At 42.4% G+C, this 27,067-nt stretch overlaps 1 protein-coding gene across 1 annotated transcript in view; it reads left to right on the top strand.

The window, feature by feature from the left end:
* LOC120066431 (tetraspanin-9-like) overlaps positions 1–27,067 on the top strand; it is a 134,373-nt gene that overhangs the window by 17,530 nt on the left and 89,776 nt on the right. The gene's annotated exons all lie outside the window — the stretch shown is intronic.

Here is a 27,067-nt window from a genome sequence, read left to right as displayed (position 1 = left end):
GCCTCATGATGCCATTATTCTGTGAAGTGCACCAGTCCCTCCTGCAGATAAGCACCCCCACAACATGATGCTGCCACCCCCGTGCTTCACGGTTGGGATGGTGTTCTTTGGCTTGCAAGCATCCCCCTTTTTCCTCCAAACATAACAATGGTGATTATGGCCAAACAGTTCTATTTTTGTTTCATCAGACGAGAGGACATTTCTCCAAAAAGTACGCTCTTTGTACCCATGTGCAGTTGCAAACCATAGTCTGGCTTTTTAATGGCGGTTTTGGAGTAGTGGCTTCTTCCTTGCTGAGCAGCCTTTCAAGTTATGTCGATTGTAGGACTCGTTTTACTGTGGATATAAATACTTTTTTACCTGTTTCCTCCAGCATATTCACAAGGTCATTTGCTGTTGTTCTGGGATTGATTTGCACTTTTCGCACCAATGTACGTTCATCTCTAGGAGACAGAACGCGTCTCCTTCCTGAGCGGTATGAGGGCTGCGTGGTCCAATGGTGTTTATACTTGTGTACTATTGTTTGTACAGATTAATATGGTACCTTCAGGCGTTTGGAAATTGAACCAGACTTGTGGAGGTCTACACAATTTTTTTGGAGGACTTGGCTGATTTCTTTTGATTTTCCTATGATGTTAAGCAAAGAGGCACTGAGTTTGAAGGTAGGCCTTAAAATACATCCACAGGTACACCTCCAATTGACTCGAATGATGTCAATTAGCCTATCAGAAGCTTCTAAAGCCATGACATCATTTTCTGGAATTTTCCAAGCTGTTTAAAGGCACAGTCAACTTAGTGTATGTAAACTTTTGTGATATTGTGATACAGTGTGTAATAAGTGAAATAATCTGTCTGTAAACAATTGTTGGAAAATGCACAAAGTAGATGTCCTAACCAACTTGCCAAAACTATAGTTCTTAACAAGACATTTGTGGAGTGGTTGAAAAACGAGTTTTAATGACTCCAACCTAAGTGTATGTAAACTTCCGACTTCATCTGTATTTGTGCTCTGGGAAGGAAGTCAGCAGAAACTAAATTAATTCCAAACTGCTAAATGAGAGCTCTGAATATCTCAAATTCACCATGCAGACTGATGAGAATAAATAAACTTCCTGGACTTATGGATCATCAAAGAGAATGATGCATTTCACACGTATACACAAAGCCCACAGACCACAATACCCTGCTATGTGCGGATAGTATGTATCCCCTTCCCCTCAAGAATGGTCTACAATAAAGTTATGCAGGGTTAAACAATTCTGTGGCCTCCAGTCAGATTTTGACAGCAAAGCTAAGAAAATTACAGATATATTCAAAATGAGAGACTACAAGGACAAAACTCTGGATGCTGCAATGATGAAAATATCAACAACAAAAAAAACAAGAAAGGAATTGCTATAAAGTAAACCAAATAAGAAAAACAACGCAACAGTATTTTGCACTAAGTTCAAGTGTTCGGAGAAAATGAAAGCAATCCTGAAAAAGCATATTCTGCAATCAGACAAAAGAATTGCACACCTCTCCAAGGAACCCCCACTGGTGGTCTATAAGCGTGGTCGCAGTATTGGGGATAGCTTATCTGACCTGCCCCCTGAGCCCACTCACACTTTTGACACCCATTTCAAATGGGAACTACAAATGTGGCTCATGCGCACAGTGCCATAGCACTACAAAAACATCCTTCTTCAGACACCCAGGTCGAAAAATCCCTGTTTGGGGTATCATCTTATGCAAGACAAAGGGAGTAGTCTATCTCATCACCTGTGCATGTGGGAAAGCCTACGTAGGACAAACAAAAATACAATTAAAACAATGCATAGCTGTACACAGCAGCTCAATCAGGTGTAAGAACACTAACTTTCCAGTAGCAGCTCACTTTATTGAAGCTAACCATCCTCCCTCAAATACACAGGCATTGAGCATGTTGCTCTACCAAGGAGAGGAGGAAAAATGTAGATACTACTACTACAGAGGGAGGCCTACTGGATATCCTCTCTAAAAACATTGACCCCTAGTGGTCTGAATATTGACTTTGATCTCAGGGATGAGTTGGACCGCAGAGTGAAGGAAAAGCAGCCAACAAGTGCTCAGCATGTGTGGGAACTCTTTCAAGACTGTTGGAAAAGCATTCCAGGTGAAGCTGGTTGAGAGAATACAATTGTAGAAAATAGTAAAAATAAAGAAAACCCTTGAATGAGTATGTGTGTTGAAACTTTTGACTGGTAGTGTATATTAAAACTTCTTATGGCTGCAAGGGAAAGTATTGAGTAGCCAGTGAAATCGTGCCCATTTCAAACGGCCTCGTACTCAATTCTTGCTCGTACAATATGCATATTATTATTACTATTGGATAGAAAACACTCTCTAGTTTCTAAAACCGTTTGAATTATTTCTCTGAGTGAAACAGAACTCATTTGGCAGCACTTTCCCTGACCAGGAAGTAGAATGTCAGAAATATATGCTCTGTTCAACTTCCTGCCTATACATGGTCATGACACGTAGGAGTCTACGTACACTCCATACGCCTTCCTCTGGGTGTCAAGATGATGTGAGAGAAGAAATTTTGTGTTTATCTTGGTCTGAGGTGGAATAAAAGCTATTTCTTTGACGTGACCGTCCACTTCCGGTACTCTGAAGCGCGCGACTTGGAAGTGGGATTGCCTTCTGTTTTGCTGCCGTTATGGATGAAAACTATCTCCGGCTCGGATTTTATTTGATACATGTGACCATATCATCGTAATGTATGTTTTTTCAATATAGTTTAATCAGATTATTGAAATTTTTTCGGGAGTTTTGCCGTGTTCCGTTCTCTGACTTTGTTTACGTTGGAGAGATCCGTGCCACTCGGCTAGTGCCCATGCTAAATGAAGAGGGAAATTTGCCGTTCTGAATCCAAACAACGACTCATCTGGACAAAGGACACCTTGTTCAACATTCTGATGAAAGATCAGCAAAAGTAAGACCCAATTTATGATGTTATTTCATATATCTGTCGTGCATGTGAACTGGTCGTGGGCGCCCAAGTGTTTCTGGCTATTGTGGCTACGCTAATATAGCGCTACATTTTGTTTTAGCTGTAAAACATTTAATAAATCGGAAATATTGTCTGGAATCACAAGATGCCTGTCTTTCAATTGCTGCACACTATGTATTTTTCAGAAATGTTTTATGATGAGTAATTAGGTATTTGACGTTGGTGTCTGTAAATATTATGGCTGCTTTCGGTGCAATTTCTGATTGTAGCTGAAATGTAAACTATGATTTATACCTGAAATATGCACATTTTTCGAACAAAACATATGCTATACAATAAATATGTTATCAGACTGTCATCTGATGAAGTTTTTTCTTGGTTAGTGGCTATTTATTTCTTTATTTGGTCGAATTTGTGATAGCTAGTGATGGAGTAAGAAACTGATGGAGTTAGAAAAGTGGTGTCTTTTGCTAACGTGGTTAGCTAATAGATTTACATATTTTGTCTTCCCTGTAAAACATTTAAAAAATCGGACATGTTGGCTTGATTCACAAGATGTGTACCTTTCATATGCTCTATTGGACTTGTTAATGTGTGAAAGTTAAATATTTTAAAAAAATATCTTTTGAATTTCGCGCCCTGCACTTGAGCTGGATGTTGTCATAAGTGTACCGGTGTCGGGCCAGCCAGCCTAACAGGTTAAGTGTGCGACTCTCTTTCAAATTTTTTGTCATAACAACAAGATGCCCAGTGCTTCATGCACAACGCTCTCCTCACCTGCAAAATTTCTGTCGCTTCTCGCACCCTACTTATCTGTCCAATGCATGTACATAGCTACTCTATCTTTTTTGTTACGAACCAGTTCCAAACTTTATTTTGCAGGTCGGAACAGTTGAACTAAAAAACTATGAGTCTGTTCAGAACGAAAGGATTGGAAAATAATTTATCTTCCAACCCCTGCTCACAACCCCACTCAATAAAAGTGCTTAGTGGGAGAAGAAAACACTATCCTGCGGCATGTTCTTTCGTGAGTGCTCACCAAATCTAGGTTGGAGATGAAGGGGGTACATACTACCTTCAGCTGGGATTGAGTCTCAGTAACTCCCTTTGAAAAACATCTAGTTTTTTCTTCTCTTCTCACTAGTGGGGGCTGTGCACTACTAATTAGACATGATCAAACTCTTCTGGTCAAAGTCTTCTGCGGTCTGATTACAGATCAGAATACAGTTGAAGTCGGAAGTTTACATACACTTAGGTTGGAGTCATTAAAGCTTGTTTTTCAACCACTCCACACATTTCTTGTTAACTTCTACTTGGTCACAATCCCGGATCCGGGAGCACCCCCATCAGTAAAAAAGCTGACTAGCATAGCCTAGCATAGCGTCACAAGTAAATACTAGCATCTAAATATCATTAAATCACAAGTCCAAGACACCAGATGAAAGATACACATCTTGTGAATCCAGCCATCATTTCTGATTTTTAAAATGTTTTACAGGGAAGACACAATATGTATTTCTATTAGCTAACCACGATAGCAAAAGACACAACTTTTTTCCCCCACCATTTCTTTCCTGCATAGGTAGCTATCACAATTTCGACCAAATAAAGATATAAATAGTCACTAACCAAGAAACAACTTCATCAGATGACAGTCTGATAACATATTTATTGTATAGCATATGTTTTGTTAGAAAAATGTGCATATTTCAGGTATAAATCATAGTTTTACATTGCAGCCACCATCACAACTCTCACCAAAGCAACTAGAATAACTACAGAGACCAACGTGAATTACCTAAATACTCATCATAAAACATTTATGAAAAATACACAGCGTACAGCAAATGAAAGACAAAGATCTTGTGAATCCAGCCAATATTTCAGATTTTTTAAGTGTTTTACAGCGAAAACACAATATAGCATTATATTAGCTTACTACAATAGCCAACCACACAACAGCATTGATTCAAGCCAACAATAGCGATAACGAATAAACCAGCAAAATATATTAATTTTTTCACTAACCTTCTCAAACTTCTTCAGATGACAGTCCTATAACATCATATTACACAATACATATAGAGTTTGTTCGAAAATGTGCATATTTAGCGGCACAAATCGTGGTTATACAATGAGAATAGTAGCCAAGCTGCCAACAAAATGTCGGGAGAAATCTTGGGAGAGGCACCTAATCTAATCAGTAACTAATCATAAACTTGACTAAAAAATACAGGTTGGACAGCAAATGAAAGATACATTAGTTCTTAATGCAACCGCTGTGTTAGATTTTTAAAATTAACGTTACTACGACATACAGCGTGCGTTAAAGCGAGACCGCACCGAAATTAATGGCGGAATAGTATTTTTACATTTTCCAACAGAACAACGAATTAACATCATAAATACTTCTTACTTTTTGATGAGCTCCCATCAGAATCTTGGGCAAGTTGTCCTTTGTCCAGAGGAATCGTTGCTCGGTTGTAGATTGTCGCCTTCAACTTTGGAATTAGCAGTAAACATTAGCCATGTGGCGAAGACGTGTCCAACTCACTATAACGCAGCACTAAGAAATATCCGAAAATCGCAATATACTGATATAAACTGATATAACTCGGTTTAAAATAACAACATTATGATGTCTTTAACACCTATATCGAATAAAATCAGAGCCGGATATATCTAAGGCCTATAACGGGAGCTTTCCAGAACGCAATCCTGAGGTCTGTCTTGCGTCATGGCGAATGAAGAAAAGACTGGACCCCACGTTCCCAGACCCTTTATATGGCCTCAGATCTGCCTAGCAACTCCATTCCAATTCTCACTATTTGCTGACATCTAGGGGAAGGCGTATGCAGTGCATCTCGACCAATAGAAGACATGTAAATTAATAAACTGACCTCAGAACAGCCTGCCTGATTTCAGATTTCTCACTTCCTCACAGGAAAATTGCTCCAACGTGAGTTCTGTTTTACTCACAGATATAATTCAAACGGTGTTAGAAACTAGAGAGTGTTTTCTATCCAATAGTAATAATAATATGCATATTGTACGAGCAAGAATTGAGTACGAGGCAGTTTAATTTGGGAACGACATTTTTACAAAGTGAAAACAGCACCCCCTATTGAGAAAAGGTTTTAACAAACTATAGTTTTGGCAAGTCAGTTAGGACATCTACATTGTGCATGACACAAGTCATTTTTCCAACAATTGTTTACAGACAGATTATTTCACTTATAATTCACTGTATCACAATTCCAGTGGGTCAGAAGTTTACATACACTGAGTTGACTGTGCCTTTAAACAGCTTGGAAAATTCCAGAAAATTATGTCATGGCTTTAGAAGCTTCTGATAGGCTAATTGACATAATTTGAGTCAATTGGAGGTATACCTGTGGATGTATTTCAAGGCCTACCTTCAAACTCAGTGCCTCTTTGCTTGACATCATGGGAAAATCAAAAGAAATCAGCCAAGACCTCAGAAAAAAATGTGTAGACCTCCACAAGTCTGGTTCATCCTTGGGAGCAATTTCCAAATGCCTGAAGGTACCGCGTTAATCTATACAAACAATAGTACGCAAGTATAAACACCATGGGACAACGCAGCCTTCATACCGCTCAGGAAGGAGACACATTCTGTCTCCTAGAGATAAACGTACTTTGGTGCGAAAATTGCAAATCAATCCCAGAACAACAGCAAAGGACCTTGTGAATATGCTGGAGGAAACAGGTACAAAAGTATCTATATCCACATTAAAACGAGTCCTATATCGACATAACCTGAAAGGCCGCTCAGCAAGGAAGAAGCCACTGCTCCAAAACTGCCATAAAAAAGCCAGACTACGGTTTGCAACTGCACATGGGGACAAGAGTGTACTTTTTGGAGAAATGTCCTCTCGTCTGATTAAACAAAAATAGAACTGTTTGGCCATAATGACCATAGTTATGTTTAGAGGAAAAAGGGGGATGCTTGCAAGCCGAAGAACACCACCCCAACCGTGAATCACGGGGGTGGCAGCATCATGTTGTGGGGGTGCTTTGCTGCAAGAGGGACTGGTGCACTTCACAAAATAGATGGCATCATGTGGCAGGAAAATTATGTGGATATATTGAAGCAACATCTCAAGACATCAGTCAGGAAGTTAAAGCTTGGTCGCAAATGGGTCTTCCAAATGGACAATGACCCCAAGCATAGTTCCAAAGTTGTGGAAAAATGGCTTAAGGACAACAAAGTCAAGGTATTGGAGTGGCCATCACAAAGCCGTAACCACAATCCTATAGAAAATATGTGGGCAGAACTGAAAAAGCATGTGCAAGCGAGGAGGCCTACACACCTGACTCAGTTACACCAGCTTTATCAGGAGGAATGGGCCAGAATTCACCCAATTTATTGTGGGAAACTTGTGGAAGGCTACCCGAAATGTTTGACCCAAGTTAAACAATTTAAAGGCAATGCTACCAAATACTAATTGAGTGTATGTAAACTTCTGACCCACTGGGAATGTGATGAAAGAAATTACAGCTGAAATAAATCAGTCCCTATACTATTACTCTGACATTTCACATTCTTAAAATAAAATGGTGATCCTAACTGACCTAAGACAGGGAATTTTTACTTGGATTAAATATCAGGAATTGTGAAAACTGAGTTTAAATGTAATTGGCTAAGGTGTATGTGAACTTCCGACTTCAACTGTATATTCTGAGTTTTTACTAGCTAACATAATGTTAAATCTTCCTGAAACGCAATCACATAGCATACGTTCCTCCATCTCCCCCTGTCTATTTATCTGCTTTGGGTGCAGACAGAACATTGCCTCTTGAAGATTCTCCACTAGAGGAAGCTGGCTGTTTAACAGATATTAAGCTTTACAGGCGGATGCCTTCCTAGGCCCTGAATTCCCCGGTGATCATTGGTTTCCATTTTCGTCTCGCCGGCAAGAATAACTTAATTCCGAGGCACATTAAGTTGCACAAAAGCACTGTATACAAACAAAACAAAACATCGATATGTCTTCAAAACACATCTACGCTCTTCATCAATACCAGAGTGAGGCTGGTGTGGAAGACTCTCTCATTATATCACAGTGCATTTGCAATTCACAGAGATGAGCCCATTGGATTTGTGTGGGCTTGCTGTGCAGCAGGGATCACATAGATGAGTATCTTCCCATGGTTTCCTGCTGTCAACATTTAGTTTCTGCATAATGCAGTCCACAATGAGTCCCAGTGTACAGGAGTACAGGAGGCAGGCAAGGTCAGCAGAGCATGGCCCATGTATATTCATTGACAGGGCCTGGAAGCCATGCACATTTAAATGTATTTACTGCAAACCTCCAGACATGAAAAGAAGCTCCCAGTCAATAGGTATCCTTAGGAGTGTCAGTCACTGTGGGCTCCAGCTCTGGGCCTCAGCAAACTGTGGACATCTAAGCCCCCATTACTTGATAGTAGTTATTCATAGACCCACTGATAATAAATATCAGCAGGATCGGGATTCGGCTCTGTATCTCTCCCCTTTATTAAATTTTTTATTGGTTATTGTCTCACATCGCAAATGGAAACAAAAGGTGCCCTGCAAAGTGTAGCCTCGGGATAGGACGAAGGTATGAAGAAAAGTAGGCTGCCATTAAACGGAAGGCTTTTCATGGTTGGAGAGATGCCCTTCTCGCCTTCCCTCATTCCGTGCGTCTTTGTTTCACTTTCTTTGGCGGTAATGTGACCATTCTTCCCAGGCACAGGGGACATAAAGTGACGTAAAGTGGTCATAGCTCAGAGAGAAGGAGCAATGGCCCCTCTCTCTGTGTTCCCTCCAGTAATGAGGGGAAGAACAGACGCACAGCAGAGTCAGTGGGCTCTAATGATTAGAGGTGAACACCATGACCGTACGGTCTTGTGATCTACTGTACGCCACAGCTTGTTAGTTACCTTTTTATTTGATTGGATTACACTCACTGTCTGTCCTCCTTTCTTTTACTTGTTTAATTGAATTACACTATCAACGTGTGTTTGGATCGCTCAAAGCGCGAAAGATCGATTCAACTTGGTGATCACTCCTTTATATAACTGACATTTATATATGTGGCTTATGCCCTAAGGTAATGTTCCCAATTTATTTATTGTCTTCCTTCCTTGATTACACAGAAGTAGACAGACAGTCGTTCATGGGAGAATCCATGCTTGGGATAACCTTGCTTGTCAGCCTGATAAAGTTTGACGAAGACCATGAAGCCTTCAACAAAAAATAAAGCTCCCTCTGTTAATTTGTCAAGGTCATATTGTGTGTTAAATAACTCGGATGACAACATCACAGCTTGACGTTTATTATCATGAAACTCGCCCTGGAGACAGAACTGAGAGATTTCCGCTAGATAGCAAAAAATGGCTACATTGTAGCAATTCATGAAAACTAAACTTAGCTTGGTCTTAATTAATTTAAGGTTAGGACTAGGCATTAGGGTTAGCAGTGTGGTGAGGGTTAGGTTTAAAAAAAAATATACAATGACTTGGTAGCTGTGCCAGCTAGTGATCACTCTGTAGCGCTGCCTCCAGGACAAAATTCATGACAATAAATGCCAATCTGTGACAACATTGGCCACCCAAAATGCCAATGCAAGCCTCATTAGACTCTCATGTTGGGAGTTACAGTATAAAGACACTTCTTCTTTAGTCTGTATCTGGATGTGTATATAAACCGGACATTAGTGCACTCTGTCACTAAGGTCACTAAGCATATATCAAGTCCTCTATTGATCTAAATGTCCTCTGCACCTTCTCCCATGTCCAGGTCATGTAGAACATGGGGATTAGAGAGATCAGGCAATCTCAGAATGTGCAACACAATAGAGTGGCTGAGGTCTGGCATGTCCAACCACACAGGACCTGAGACAGCTTTTTCCATCTCTTAAACACCATTTATTATATATAGCCAATCATATAGGATGCACAGCAGTGAGGGTAACTCAAGTAGCTAAAGAGGAGGAACAAATGGCCGCTTCAGCAGCTGCAGCAATACCTCCTCCTCATCCTTTGATATTAATAGGATAGGATAGTGAAAGAGTTGAATTACACTCCCATTACACTCCATGCAATGTGAATGGAAACACTAGGAACCAGAATGCTTTTTGCATTGAATTACAATCTTAGCGTCATGTAGCTCTAATCTATGGTCTGGGTGATGGGCTTTTGTAGACACACAGATACTGTAAGTAGCTGTTGCATGGATCAACCAGTGGTGGTCTCCTGTGGTTCATTGTTCCTGTTTGGATGGGACAGGCTCTTATCAGTTGGCCACCAGGCTGCGCTGATAAAGGCCAGTCGCTGTTGTTGGCACCTGTGTGACAGGCGTAGAGACCGCTGACTTTCACAGCCACTACCATTATCCTCGCTGTTACAGGCCTTCCCGAAAGAAAAGCCAGTTAGAAGACAAAGCACCAAGAGCGGAGGTGGCAGTTAACACTGCGGTAAGTATCGGGCTGTCTGTTTATACTGCGGTAAACATCAGACTTAGTTGGCGTTCGGGCTGCAGGGTGCGCTGCAGGAGCTGTTCAAGCCGTAGAAGATGAAGCAGGCTTTATCCTGCATTCAGTCCCTCCCTACCACTCTGAGGCAAGAGCTCTCCAAGCGTCTTACCATGTTGAGCATTTTTAGGTGGGCCTCTTGAGAGAATCTAGGGACATTGCTCAGTAAACACAACAACTCTGAAGGAAGGCTATTTGCATAGTAAGACGAGGGGAGGGGGAGGAGGGGACACCTGTTGCAGCAGTGGTTGGAGGATGGCTGTGATGTATTTTGATTTATGGAGGTGGCTCAATGCGTACGCTGACTATGCGCCCCGGTGAGATTGTAGTGTATTTATCCACTTTCAAAGGACTCTTTCGGTGCTTGCTTCCCCATTCTCGGAGCTCAGGCTGAGAAACAAAGCACAGCTGATGCTAAATATGGAGTGCAAAGCCACAAGTACAGACTGAAAGTTGCCAGAACCTAGAAACTCTGTAGAACTCCTTACCTCTCTAGACCTGTCACTTTTCTTTTCATCCGCTGACCTCTAAAAGCGTCATTCCTCCCAATTTTTGCTACGTTTAAAATCTATGCATGTATATTTCATATCATGCTGTTGCGTTTGTAGGTCAGGTGGGCAAGTGCAGCCAGTCCTCAGAGCGTTAAGAATGATCATTTATAGACATTATAGATGGTAATAACCTTCACCGTAGCTTTTAAGGTTATCCTTGTGACACAGCCTATTTGTGGCACAGAGTAGCCTTCCAACTCAAATCTGACTGCGCTCGCTGCAGGTTGGAACCTAAGGATGGCTGAGTATTCATAGCAGAAGAGCAAGCTGATATTTACTAGATCATGAGCCGAGAGCTCCCGTGTCTGCAGGTCTGCAGCGACAGGCTGCTCCCTAGCACATCCTGTAGTATCCACACATCTCCCTGCAGTCTGCAGGCCATTTCCATTACACTGAAACTAACAACCAGGGAAATAAGGGAATTACAATAAACTATTTGAAGAAAGAAGATTTCATTACAAGTTTGCCCAATGTGAATGGCTTGTGGAGAGATTTGTTGACTCAATCTGCAATTACCTCTTTTACTCTCAACTCCAGTAAATTGGCCTAAAGGCTGAACAGTTATTGGTATATGTGAACTCCCAAGTGTTAATGCTACTGCTGCCCCTCCTACTGAGTAGTGCCTCTTCACAGTGATCTGACTGCACCCCAGGGACGCCTGGTCACAGCTGCAAGGACAGCAGCCATGGAAAGAAGCGGCTGCATGTATTACTCTGTGGGTTTGCAGGCCTATATCCCCCCACAGGACCGCCAATGTCTCTCAGTTGTTTGTGTTGTTTTTTGTTTTGCTTTCCTTTTTCATTTGCTGTATCTCCCCTCTCCAGCTCCCAGTGGACTGCCTGTGCACTGTTTCGTTGTCTACTCATCGGAGGGTGATAGATCACACGCCCTCTCCCTCTGAAGTGCCTGGATCCTGCATGTCTTTTCCTCGCCATGTAGGCGTGGAAACCTCCAGCACCTCAACATAATGAGGGAAATGATGAACACAACACAGAGCTTTGGCTTTGGTTTATCTCTGAAGGGTGACTGGAGGCTAGCGGGGGATTCAGTGTACATTGTCTCCTTAAGAAAATGTTTTCATCTTTATTGGCGTGAGCAGATGTTTGTTCGAGTGGGAACGTCTCTTTAATGCTAATTTCATATTGTGTGCATTTAGTTTTAAGACTTCCCACAAGGCCTCACCTGTTTCTTGTTTTTTTCCAGGAGCTCTGGGAATACTTGATTGATAAAAAGGAACAATTGAAACCCACCTTAATCATCTATATGACAGTTTTCAAACCAAATATTTAGCTCGACATGTTATACAACAGAAATGCGTTCTTGATTAAACGAGCGAATAGGAATCACTTCATCCTGTCTCCACTAATGGAAGAGTTGGGAGATAAATCCTGAGGTTTTGTTTACCCAGCAACTTATCTGCAACATTTTGGTTTACGTTCTAGCTTAATGGGATATGAGTTGTGATGGCATTGGACTGTATGTGGACACATATCTGGAGACACATCAATTGGATTATGAGCCTCGTTCTGCAGATGCTTGGCCTGACCTGGTTCTGTTGCAGAGTGCAGTTTTTCAATATTGATGTGAGGAGGAATTAGACTAGATGACCGCAGCTCTGCTCTGAACATTTCCCCCCACAGGGAAATTATGTTTACAGCTCTGCTTCTCTCCATCTATTACCAACCTTGTCTATTCTGTTTATTTCTGTTGCCCGGACAGGGAGAGTATTATTGGTGAAACAGTTCCTCTGACCTCGGTATGATGGAAGGGTTTGGATCCAGATTGGATTAGCGCCAAGTCGAAAACTAGGCAGAAATTATAAATCGTATTTGTCATCATTATTGTCATTACAACCTCTCTCGGACTTCCTCTCATTTGCCAGCCAGAGCCTAAACAAATGGGAGTAAAATGATTACTGTAAAAAGGTAAAATAAGAAAATAAATTCAGCTTGAGTGGTGAAAACCACAGTGCTTGCTGTGTGAGGGACAAATGTGGAGTTGGGTTTGTTAGAAGTTAAATTTCTGACTACTGTGAAATCACCAGCAGCCCTGTTGGAGGTTGAGTCAACAGTGCTCAGAGTCGATACACCCTATGCACCTGCTGCTGTTGCTCTACACATGGAGTGAGTCGTCATGGCTACAAAACCATCTGTTGATGGACTGCTGACACCATGTCACATACTCTTGCTTATTCACAGGATGACAATGTCACTATAACCAAGGGCTTTGTTAACCTTTGTGTGAGGAAATTAGCTTTGAGAAGTTCAGCGCCCATCTTAGCTCCCCGTTTCTGTTCATTTAGACTGGATGCTGCATAACCTTCTACTCGAATCTCAGATTGTGGTCTACTTTGATTGAGGCTTTAAGATTTCGGTGCCGGAATAAAAGAGCTTTGAGCTTTCAATCAAGTTTCGAACATGCCAATGGCCATTTGGATAGGACCATTGGAAATGTGTTGAGTCACCTGACATTCTATTTGCCTCATTTCCCCCTTTGTCTAGTGATACGGCTCGGAGTAAACAACATAGAGAATGTGAGCTGAAAGCGGTGTCATTTAATTGACCACCTCCTCTCCACACACCTCCATTGTGTTGCTGCAGGGGAAAGTGATTTCTCAGCACTTCGGGGAGAAAAATACTACGATTGGAAGGTATTGATCTTTCCAGCAGCGTAGCTTCACAGACCATTGAGTTTCCCAGGCAGGCAGGCATTTAGCTCCAGAAGGGATCCTGACCTCCTCTCGCTACTCGTAATCACCCTCTGGTTATCACCATGGCATTGAGCTGGGACTGCTAAGAGGTTGTATGTTATCATTGGCCACAATATGAATGACCTTTTATCCCCTCTCTGTGGGAATAAAAACTACTCCAAAACGATTTCCACTGCCCTCCCACAGACCTCCCCTGACATTGAGACAGACAGGGCTTCCCCATCCTCGCCATATGGAAGCACATCGGCCATTAATTCAACCTGCTGATTTCAAGAGTGGCACTGCCAAGCTGAGTGGCGTCTAGATGTTTACATACGACACATTCTAGATTATACCTCAATCGGCCACCCGAGAGCTTTATTGTATCATAAACTCTAAAATTGTAAAGAATGAGATGCAGAGTATGGAAACAGGTGGGTTTGTTTTCAGTGGAATCTGTCTTGTTTGTTGACGTTTATGATATCATGCGTCGACAAATACAAACGCCAGAGAAGTTATTTACTGTGCTGAACTTCCATTTATTTCCTCATGCCTTTGACATCTCGCATTCATAGATTTGTCTCTGGTGTATTATTACATCATTTTTCATTCAGTGTCAGTCAGGGACATGACAGGGCACCAATGCTTATTTATGACCTCAATTATATGAAGGATTTGGGACTTTGGCTCTAATATAAAGGCAGCAGAAATCTGTGTTTGTTCTCAAGTCCAAACATCGGGAACACGACTGCCTATTTCCATATTTTCCACACATTTCTAGAATTAGTAACACAGAATGGATTCTGCCCTTAATATTTTAGAAGTGAGCAGCTTGGCATGCATCCATTGCCCCCGGGGAATCTGAGCCTCCAACAATGTGTCAGAGTGGAGTTCCTCTTATAGCCCAGAAAGAAGTGTTTGAATGAGTGGGTGTGTGTGAGGGTGTGGGTGCGAGTGTAGGTGAATGTGTGTGTGTGTTTCTTTCGAGAGGATCCTCAATGGCCACTCATGCAGAACCGTTACATTTACTAACCCTCCAGAGACTAGCGGCAGACGCTTTACCATATGAGCCTCTCTGTCTATCTCCTCTACGACCTCCTCTCCTCTCTCTGCTAATCACACTGCAATTACCTACTGAATAGAGTGGAGATGAGGACTCCAGGGAGAGTAGTAGCCTTGACATGTCATTTGTTGAATGTATTTTCTGTAGGTGTATGGATGTGACTGTGTATAGTGTATGAGAATTTGTGTGTATTAAGTATGTATTGTCGTTGGTATGAGTGAGCGAGCGGGGTGGCTGAGTCAAGAGTGTAGATTAGCAGAGGTCGTCCTGCGGATGCTTGCAGGGTTTTCCGTTAATTAGCTCCGACAAATGAGCACAGCGAGCTGCCTGTTGATTCATTAGCTACTGTGCGATCTCCACTCTGGTGTCTGTAGCGTGGACACCTCATTGTAGTGTCTCAGATGTATGGGGAGATCGCACAGTAGCGATCCCCCCCCATTCCGTCCTCTCCCAAGGCCTTGACAGACAGACTGGATAGATGCTGGTGTAACGCAGGTCAACTAATGTTGAATACTTATCGTTACTTGTGAGATTCCAGTAATCGATCATATTATACTAAATTGCTATTGATATGTTTAAGTTGACAGCTATTAGAAATCAGCTGTCAGAAGCTGCATGACGAGCAGTTTATTTTGAGCCAATCAAAATTCAATATTCTCTTAGTCCCTCTCCTAACCTCACGTTATACACCAGTCGGCACCAACATGCTGAAAAAGAGCTAGAACGGAACGTGAAGAGCTACCGCCATTCCATGGAAGAAAAACTATGTTTCAAATCGTTGAGAAGTTGTATGAAACTGAACTAAACAGAGAGAACTAGACATTAACACTCACGTATCTATACCAACATGCTGTGAAGGGATTGAGGGAAAGATTGATGCCAGGATTTGGTGAGTTTTCGTATGGAGAACGAGCTGCTAGCGATTAGGCTAGATAAGCTATTGCTAGCATCTTTGTGTGTTCATACTGAACCAAGCATACGCACAAGCCATTAACATTTAGGCTAGCTCAGCTACCGATCAATTTAAATAGCAAACGTTAGTGATGCTGCTCATCATGCATGGAGAACTATTTTAGTTTTCATACTTTTATAAAATGTGACTAGCTAGTATCGTAATTCATTTTTGTACACATTTATGTTTTAGATTTACTTTATAAGAAATGGTGTGTAGGTGTAACACTAGTACTTTCCATTTACTCAGGCAAGTCTATTGTTCAGTCCACGTGAGCCTGGTGCTGTAGTTGCGTAAAGTCCTTTGCATTGCCCAGGCTAGTCTATTGTTTTGTTCATGTAAGCCTGGTGCTCTAGTTGCGTAAAATCCTTTGCATTGCCCAGGCTAGTCTATTGTTTTGTTCATGTAAGCCTGGTGCTCTAGTTGCGTAAAATCCTTTGCATTGCCCAGGCTAGTCTATTGTTTACTTCACGTGAGCCTGGTGCTGTAGTTAAAGTGTAAAGCATTTTGTCTAAGTTTTATTTTCTTATTCCTGTAAGAGATTAAAGCTAAAAGCTATATTAATGTTTATATGAAAGGTACTCATGGTGTAAATATACACTACCGTTCAAAAGTTTGTGGTCAAATAGAAGTGTCCTTGTTTTTGAAAGAAAAGCACATTTTTGGTCCATTAAAATAACATCAAATTGATCAGAAATACACTGTAGACATTGTTAATGTTGTAAATGACTATTGTAGCTGGAAACGGCTGATTTTTTAAATGGAAAATCTACATAGTCGTGCAGAGCCCCATTATCAGCAACCATCACTCCTGTGTTCCAATGGCACGTTGTGTTAGCTAATCCAAGTTTATCATTTTAAAAGGCTCACTGATCATTAGAAAACCCTTTTGCAATTATGTTAGCAGAGCTGAAAACTGTTGTTCTGATTAAAGAAGCAATTAAACTGGCCTTAGACTAGTTGAGTATATGGAGCATCAGCATTTGTGAGTTCGATTACAGGCTCAAAATGTCCAGAAACAAATAACTTCCTTCTGAAACTCGTCAGGCTATTCTTGTTCTGAGAAATGAAGGCTATTCCATGCAAGAAAATGCCAAGAAACTGAAGACCTCGTACAACGCTGTGTACTACTCCCATCACAGAACAGCACAAACTGGCTCTAACCAGAATAGAAAGAGGAGTGGGAGGCCCCGGTGCACAACTGAGCAAGAGGACAAGTACATTAGAGTGTCTAGTTTGAGAAACAGATGCCTCACAAGTCCTCAACTGGCAGCTTCATTAAATAGTACCCACAAAACACCCATCTCAATGTCAACAGTGAAGAGGCGACTCCGGCATGCTGGCCTTCTAGACAGAGTTGCAAAGAAAAAGCCATATCTCAGACTGGCCAATTAAAAGAAAAGATTAAGATGGGAAAAGAACACAGACACTGGACAGAGGAACTAAAACAGGTCAGGTTTTTTGAGTATGGATCCAGTTCCACCTGGGATTGCGACATCGATAAGAAGATTTGCATGCAAAGATTTATTTTCCTTTGAGGACACTGAATTTGCACTGCCACTCTGAACATTGAAATCTGAGAGACCCTCAGATTAAGATAGTTGGGGCACCCTAGTAAACTATAGGCAGGATATACGGCTATAAGTCTATTGCAGTGTTGAAGTATTGAATTTATATTTAGCTCATTGTACAAATTTCACATCAATATTTACTCAAGGTGATAATTCTTTTTGTAAGAGTTTGTATTTACCAAATACAAGCCGGCATCCTTTTTCCTAAATGATTCAGATTTTTCATTTCTCCCTACTACTCCAGTAGAGATCATAACTGGTCCAATAGAGTTTAAGCTTAAGCATACAGTAGCCCATAGTGTTAAGCAATTAATACACTGGGGTGTGGAGTTATGGATCCTATTGACTCTGTCCAGCACATACATACTGTCTGCAGCCAACCTTCACATCAAACACACAGTACAGGACCCTGCTCACTGAGGGGCTGCCAGGAATCTCAATCACAGCCTTCGTCAGCACTGAACCACTGCATGATAAAGAGATTGAGTCGAAAATGAGGTGCTACTACAGAGAACGGGCAAAAGCTGCCAATTCAGACATCATTTTGCCTTGTTTTCAAAGTTAACAAGTCACAGCAGTTAATGTCTGGAGAGAGATAGCAAAACGTTTGGTGAGTGACTCCAGTGCCTTAACATTCTTTCATATTGCAGCTGCACAAGGTGAATATGGTGATATGGGGGACTGAGGGCAGCAGTTTGTGTTGCAGTAGCCCCTCAGCGATGGATGGCAGGCTTGACTGGGATTAAAAGGTATACCGCTGCTCTCCTCCCTCCCTCAAAGTTTACCTTGTTTTGTACCTAACCTGGAGAAGGTACATTCCATATTTTCTTCATCCCTGTAATGTTTGGTTCCCACTGCGAGACGCACTGTTGCCAAAACATCTTAAACATTATGGTAATGTCCTGCCAATGTAAGTGCGGAGCCCCCTAAGGCACCTTTATTTGGGGTTGGTTTTGCAAAGCTATCTGTTCTCCCTGGTGCATCGTACGGAAGAGGGAAGTCTTTAACAGGCAGGCAGGCAAGCTCAATCAGGAAGAGAATTAACAGTGCACAACAATGCCAAATGTACTGTTTCTCTTGCTAAATAGGTTGACTAAATAGGTTGATAACGAAATAGGTTGATGACTAAATAGGTTCATGACTAAATAGGTTCATGACTAAATAAGTTCATGACTAAATAGGTTCATGACTAAATAAGTTCATGACTAAATAGGTTCATGACTAAATAGGTTCATGACTAAATAAGTTCATGACTAAATAGGTTCATGACTAAATAGGTTCATGACTAAATAGGTTCATGACTAAATAAGTTCATGACTAAATAAGTTCATGACTAAATAGGTTCATGACTAAATAAGTTCATGACTAAATAAGTTCATGACTAAATACGTTCATGACTAATAGGTTCATGACTAAATAAGTTCATGACTAAATAAGTTCATGACTAAATAAGTTCATGACTAAGTAGTTTCATGACCAAGTAGTTTCATGACTAAATAGGTTAATGACTAACTAAATAGGTAATGATTAAATAGGTAATGACTAAATAGGTTAATGACTAACTAAATAGGTAATGACTAAATAGGTTAATGACTAACTAAATAGGTTAATGACTAAATAGGTAATAACTAAATAGGTAATGACTAAATAGGTTAATGACTAAATAGGTAATGACATGTCAACATTTTTAACAGCGTGTTTTCCACCCATTCTGTGAACAATAGTTTATTTTACCCTATCCAGAAAATGCAAGCTGTAGGTTTGTCCCCTACTTGAGTTATTTTTATTTGGGAACTTTTGGATCAATCTTCCGTATAAGTCATGTCAGAACTTTTCCAGTCAATCGAAGGAAGATAAGAAGATAGGAGCTTGCACAGCCTTGTGAGGAGCCACTACCTCCAGGGAACACGGGCCCAATTTGTCCACAGTGGCTCTTCCAAACAAAGTCTGTCTGTCATTTATCTTCTAAAGAATATTAATTACTTCTTACTCTTAGAAGCCACTGTGTGGATCTATGGCAAACACAGCGCCCTGCGGAAGTGGAATTGCATCTGAAATTGGATTCAGAAAAATCCCTCTGAGAATACATTGTTCAGGTGGTGAATACAGAAGGTAGGGAGGGAGGGAATGTATGACTGGGTTTCTGTGGTTCTAACAAGGATAGAGATGTGTGGAATCAAAACATCCCCTCTCCTTTGGGAGCCAGAGTCTGCAGATTCTCAATTAACAAGGGCAAATTTAGCTGGCTTCTTCTTTTATTACACTTCATTTAGATGATGCCAGGGGGTTTTAATTCAGTAAATTATGCGAGAGAACTACCCACGGGTCCCCAATGAAGACCGTGGTTCTGGCTAGTGTCCCTCATGCTGCACATAGAGTAAGGAGAGATTTCATTAATTATGATCGGGATCAACATGCCTGCCCTGAGCTCAGGCTTAGTGCTGGGAGAATCTTAATGAATGTCTATAAAACATGGATCTGGCTTTCTAGTCTAAAAGCCATTCACTTCACCATGAGCACTGGCCTGGCTAGATCATCCCCATGGAGCACCTTCACACCTTTATTGTACTCAGGTGCTGATTTGGCCAGAGAGTATGGTGTTTAATACACTGTAATTGTGACACTTTCTGTCATAATTGGAAAACATTCAGCACACAGAGAAGCATGGTGCTAGTTGTGCAATTGCAGAGGATTACTGCAGGTAAGCTGAGTATCCCAGGTCTCAGACCCTGCCTGACAGGAATGAAGAACAGGCACGTTCTCTTCTCTCAAATCAAATCGAATCAAATGTTATTGGCTCACATACACATTTAGCAGATGTTATTGCAGGTGTAGCGAAATGCTTGTGTTCCTAGCTCTACCAGTGCAGTAGTATCTAACAATTCACAACAATAAACACAAGTCTAAAAGTAAAAGAATGGAATTAAGAAATATAAATATTAGGATGAGCAATATCAGAGTGGAATTGACAAGAATACAGTAGAATACAAAATATACACATGAAACTAGTAGTTTAGTATAGTGTATTAATTCGACCATACTGTAAAACAGTATGTAAAGATGATTAAAGTGACCAGTGATTCCATGTCTATGTACATAGGTCAGCAGCCTCTACGGTGCAGGGTTGAGTAACTGCGTGGTAGCCGGCTAGTGACAGTGACTGAGGTCAGGGCAGGGTACTGGGTGGAGGTCGGCTAGTGATGGCTAATAGTCTGATGGCCTTGAGATACAAGCTGTTTTTCAGTCTCTCGGTCCCAGCTTTAATGCACCTGTACTGTCCTCGCCTTCTGGACGATAGCGGGGTGAACAGGCCGTGACTTGGGTGGTTGATGTCCTTGATTATCTTCTTAGCCTTCCTGTAACATCGGGTGCTGTAGGTATCCTAGAGGGCAGGCAGTGTGCCCCCGATATTGCGTTGGTCAGATCGCACCACCCTCTGGAGAGCCCTACTGTTGCGGGCGGTGTAGTTGCCATATCAGGCCGTGATACAGCCCGACAGGATGCTCTCAGTGGTGCATCTGTAAAAGTTTGTGAGGGTCTTAGGGGCCAAGCCGAATTTCTTCAGCCTCCTGAGGTTGAAGAGGCACTGTTATACCTTATTCGCCACACTGTCGGTGTGGGTGGACTTCTTCAGAATGTCAGTGATGTGTACGCCGAGGAACTTGAAGCTTTTCACCTTCTCCACTGCGGTCCCGTCGATGTGGATGGCGTGCTCTCTCTGCTGTCTCCTGAAGTCCACGATCATCTCCTTTGTTTTGTTGACGTTGTGGGAGAGGACAGGACCCTCACCTCATCCCTGTAGTCTGTCTCGTCATATTTGGTAATCAGGCCTACTACTGTTGTGTCATTTGCAAACTTCACAATGGAGTTGGAGGCGTGCATGGCCATTCAGTCATTGGTGAACAGGGAGTACAGGAGGGGGCTGAGCACCACCCCTGTGTTGAGGATCAGCATAGTGGAGGTGTTGTTTCCTACCATTACCACCTGGGGGCGGCCCGTCAGGAAGTCCAGGACCCAGTTGCACAGAGCAGGGTTCAGACCCAGAGCCCCAAGCTTAATGATGAGCTTGGAGGGTACTATGGTGTTGAAGGCTGAGCTGTAGTCAATGAACAGCATTCTTACACAGGTATTCCTCTTGTCCAAATGGGATATGGCAGTGTGCAGTGTGATGGTGATTGCATCGTCTGTGGATCTATTGGGGCGGTATGCAAATTGAAGTTGGTCTAGGGTGTCAGCTAAGGTGGAGGTGATATAGTCCTTAACTAGCCTTTCAAAGCACTTCATGATGACAAAAGTGAGTGCTACGGGGCGATAGTCATTTAGTTCAGTTACCTTTGCTTTCTTGGCTACAGAAACAATGGTGGACATCTTGAAGCAAGTGGGGACAGCTGCCTGAGATAGGGAGAGATTAAATATGTCCGTAAACACTCCAGCCAGCTGGTCTGCGCATGCTCTGAGGACGCGGCTAGCGATGCCGTCTGGGCCGGCAGCCTTGCGAGGGTTAACGCGCTTAAATATCCTACTCACGTCAGCCAAGGAGAACGAGAGCCCACAGTCCTCAGTGTTCTCCCCTCCCATATTAATGGCTTTTCCACAGTCAGGAACATGTCTCTCCAGACTCAAGTGTTTTAAAGAAGACAAAGTAACAAACATCAACAGCCAATCACACTCTCTCTCCCTGCGTATTTAGGATTTTTAATAAAAATTACAACATGGATCAGCAGCCGTGCTGCAGAGTAATGAAGAGGAGAGCAAGGAAGACAGGCTAGGGATGTAAACAGCCTAGACAGCTCTAATCAGAGACATTACAGATACTCTAACTCTCTCAGTATACGGACACACACACACTCACTCTTTAAGGTCTAACCATTCTATATTCATTATCTTAGTTTGCTGTCAAGAATTGGAAATACCAATTACCAATGGTAATAGCAAGCATCCAAAATATATTTGCTAATGGAATGGCTAATACATTCTGCCATTTGTCTCTATTTACCATTTACGTCACTGCCAACATTCCAAGTATCTATTTTTATGACTGATTTACTATTCATTACTCTTTAGAGACATAACAGGCTAAAGATAAAATATTTAGATTAGAGAACTATACACATTAACACCCAGTCCCACAGTAGTGTGTCCGCAGAGACCGTAGATGGTAAAGCGAGATCTTTAAAGATAGGAAATTACCCGACATCATTCCAGCAAAGGCTTCCTCAGGCGACAGTGTTTGTACAGTAATTGTTCTCTTTGTTTTTTAAACGAGGAACTTCCAATCGGGGGTGACAGTAACAATACTAGGGATTGTAGCAGGTTCAAGGGTGTGGGGTTTCCACTTCACCAAGTTCAATAACCAAACACGCACAAGGAGCACAACTAGAATGCAAATGGGGAGTTTATTAGGGAGTTTTGCACACTGGGAAAAGGGGGGAATTCAACCATTTCACAGCCCACAATCCGTTCTCGTCGTACGTTCCGTTCTCCAGGGGTAATCCTAAAACTCGGGTCCTTAGCCAATCCGGTTCGGTACACAGTGTGGATAGTCACACAGTTATTTCTCTTACTTCTCACTCTCTTCATAAGGCTCGCCTCGTTGGGCAGGAAGTCCATATAAAGCTCGAGGGTGGAGCCAGCGGGCTGCTCCCTTCAATAACCACTCCCCTCACCTCTCCCTGCCGTCTGTCACACACCCCCTCCCTCAGCTCCAACCGGGAGGGAGGGGCGGTCCAGCTCCCTAGAGCATCCCTCCTGGAGAGGGCATCGGCATTTCCGTGGGCTGCACCTAATCTGTGGATGACAGAGAAAGCAAAGGGCTGTAAGGATAGGAACCAGCGGGTGACCCGAGCGTTACTGTCCTTATTCCGTGACATCCAAACCAATGGTGCATGGTCCATTATGAGGGTGAAGTGCCGTACCAATAAGTAATATTTGAATGTCTCCAGCGCCCACTTGATCGCTCGACATTCTTTCCCCACAGTGGAATATCTTTTTCCCGCGGCAACAGCTTCCAGCTAATGTACAGTACATGACTGGGTGTTCCTCACCTTCTTGTAGCTGTGATAGGAAGGCACCCACCCTTGTTTCGGATGCATTGGTCTGTACCACCAGTGGTTTGGAGAAGTCCGGGGTCACCAGCACGGATCTAGAACACAGTGCTCCCTTTAGGTCCTGGAAGGCTTTCTGTCTCCTCGGTCACCTGGGTGGGCAGATGGCTCCTGGTCAGATCTGTCAGGAGGCTGGCTAGGGAGGCAAAGTGGGGAATAAATCTCCAGTAGTAACTAGTCAACCCCACAAACGTGCCTACCCGCTTCTTGGTGAGGGGAATCGCCTCCACTTTCTTCACCTGGGGTTTGACACATCCCCTCCCGATCGTGTACCCTAGGTAATCAGCCTCTTGCAGGCCGAGCCGACATTTCTTTGGGTTCGCTGTTATCCCCGCCTCCCGTAAGGCCTGCAGTACCGCGCTCACCTGGTTTAGATGTGTCTCCCACTCGCTCCCATGGATCACAATACCATCGATGTAGGCCGCCGCGTACTCACGATGGGGCCGGTGAAACTGGTCCATCAACCTCTGGAAGGTGGCCGGGGCCCTTTGCAGCCCAAAGGGCAGCTTCTTGTAATGGAACTGTCCGTCAGGGGTGGCGAAATACATTTTCTCCCGTACCTCAGGAGCTAAGGGTACCTGCCAATAACCCTTTTCAGGTCGAGCATGCTGATAAATTGGGCGGTCCCTAGCCGTTCGATTAATTCATCAATTCGGGAGATGGAGTAGGCGTCGAACTTTGAGATTTAATTTACCTTTCTAAAGTCATTACAGAAGCGACTGATGCCATCTAGTTTTGGCACCAACACTATGGGGCTGCACCACTCACTGTTCGACTCTTCGATTATATCAGTTTTCAACATCGTTTTTACCTCTGTCCTGACAGCCTCTCTCCTTGCTTCCGGTACGCGGTAGGGTCTCAGCTTCACCTTTTTCCCGGGTTCGGTGATGATGCTGTGCTGTACCAGATCGATGTGTCCTGGTTCACTGGAGAACACATCCTGGTTCCGGCCGACCAACTCCCTCAGCTCCTGCTTCTGCGCTTGGCTCAACTGCTCCCCCAGTGGCACCTCTGCCTGCTTGGTCTCTGTGGTAGTCTTTTTCGGGGAAATAGAGTAGAGTACATCACATGCATTCCATTTCTTTAGCAAATTCACATGGTAAATCTGGGTCAGGTGCCGTGTCTGACCCTATAGTTAACTTCACCCACCTTCTCAAGGACTTCGTATTTTGGACCGTTCCAATTGGAGGTGTACCTGTGGATGTATTTCAAGGCCTACCTTCAAACTCAGTGCCTCTTTGCTTGACATCATTGGAACATCAAAAGAAATCAGCCAAGACCTCAGAACAAAATTGTAGACCTTCACAAGTCTGGTTCATCCTTGGGAGCAATTTCCAAACGCCTGAAGGTACCACGTTCATCTGTACAAACAATAGTGCACAAGTATAAACACCATGGGACCACGCAGCAGGTCATACCGCTCAGGAAGGAGACGCGTTCTGTCTCGTAGAGATAATTCTGTCATTTAGGTTAGTATTGTGGAGTAACTACAATGTTGTTGATCCATCCTCAGTTTTCTCCTATCACAGCTATTTAACTCTAACTGGTGAAATCCCTGAGCGGTTTCCTCCCTCTCCGTCAACTGAGTGAGGAAGGACGCCTGTACTTTGTAGTGACCGGGTGTATTGATACACCACCCAAAGTGTAATTAATAACTTCACCATGCTCAAAGGGATATTCAATGTCTATTTCTTTTTTTGTTGTCTACCAATAGGTGCCCTTCTTTGCGAGGCATTGGAAAACCTCCCTGGGCTTTGTCAATGAATCTGTGCTTGAAATTCACACTCAACTGAGGGACCTTACAGATAACTGTATTTGTGGGGTACAGAGATGTAGTCATTCAAAAAGCATGTTAAACACCATTATTGCACACAGAGTTAGTCCTTGCAAGTTATTATCTGACTTGTTAAGCAAATGTTTACTCCTGTAGTTATTTAGGCTTCGGATTATTGATACTTATTGACTCAAGACATTTCAGCTTTTCATTTTTTATTAATTTGTTAACATTTCTAAAAACATTTGAACCACTTTGACCTTATGGGGTATTGTGTGTAGGTCAGTGCTGCTGGATTCCGATTCACAGCTTTATCACTGCATTACAGTTCGTCACCCAGGGAGCAGTGGAAACGTACCAGTCAAATTGCCACCGCTCCTGGGATTTGCATGTGTTTAGTGCATCTCTTTCTCTGGGAAATCTCTGTCACCCCTTCCTCTGCCCCTCAACACAGCCCTCTAACTTTATAGAGCCATTTGTTCTTGCTCATTTTAGGACTTTCTTCAGATTTCAGATTCCTAATTGAGTTTTCAGTCCTGCATCCTTTTCCCAAAGAGAAAGATTAGCGTTTTGATATTCAAAACATTCATTTTACTACATTTCTGCCTTGAGGACTCCACTCACTGTCTCCCCTTCCTCCCTCCCTGCCTGCCTTCCTCCCTCCCTCCTAGCTATGGCTTGGTGAATTAAGGTTAATTCTTGGTTGCGTCTCTTCTCTGTGTTAGTGCCTGAGGAAAACCTTGTTTAATATGTGCTAACGAGCATACATCAGAGTTAACTAGTGCAGCTAGGTATTGTTGTAAGTCTCTGTCTTCCCGTAGTGCACATAAAATAATTGTGTGCGTACGTGTTAGGTAATTATTCTGAATATGTACAGTAACAGTCAAAAGTTTTGAGACACCTTCTCATTAAAGGGTTTTTCTTTATTTATACTATTTTCTACATTGTAGAACAATAGTGACAACATAAAAACTATGAAATAACACATATGGAATTATGTCAAATAGCCCTTACACAGCCTGGTGGTGTGTTTTGGGTCATTGTCCTGTTAAAAACAAATGATAGTCCTACTAAGCGCAAACAAGAAGGGATGGCGTATCGCTGCAGAATGCTGTGGTAGCCATGCTGGTTAATTGTGCCTTGATTTCTAAATAAATGACAGTAACACCAGCAAAGCCCTAGAGGTCAACCGATTAATCGGAATGGCCAATTAATTAGGGCCGATTTCAAGTTTTCATAACAATCGGTAATCAACATTTTTGGACGACGATTATATTGCAAACCATGAGGAGACTGCGTGGCAGGCTGACCACCTGTTACGCGAGTGCAGGCAGCAAGGAGCCATGGTAAGTTGCTAGCTAGCATTAAACTTATCTTATAAAAAAACAATCAATCTTAACATAATCACTAGTTAACCTGTTTGGCGTGCAAGCCCGACGTCGGTACACTTATGACAACAGCCACTTCAAGTGCAGGGCGCGAAATTCAAAAGATATTTTTTTTAAATATTTAACTTTCACACATTAACAAGTCCAATACAGCATATGAAAGGTACACATCTCGTGAATCCAGCCAACATGTCCGATTTTTAAAATGTTTTACAGGGAAGACAAAATATGTAAATCTATTAGCTAACCACGTTAGCAAAAGACTCCACTTTTATTACTCCATCAGTTTTTGACTCCATCAGTAGCTATCACAAATTCGGCCAAATAAAGATATAAATAGCCACTAACCAAGAAACAACCTCATCAGATGACAGTCTGATAACATATTTATTGTATAGCATATGTTTTTTTCGAAAAATGTGCATATTTCAGGTATAAATCATAGTTTACATTGCAGCTACATTCAGAAATTGCACCGAAA

This window comes from Salvelinus namaycush, chromosome 21, assembly GCF_016432855.1.
Source record: "Salvelinus namaycush isolate Seneca chromosome 21, SaNama_1.0, whole genome shotgun sequence".
Taxonomy (NCBI): domain Eukaryota; kingdom Metazoa; phylum Chordata; class Actinopteri; order Salmoniformes; family Salmonidae; genus Salvelinus; species Salvelinus namaycush.
Note: the sequence above shows the minus strand (reverse complement) of the source record. Positions and strands in the feature narration are given on the sequence as shown.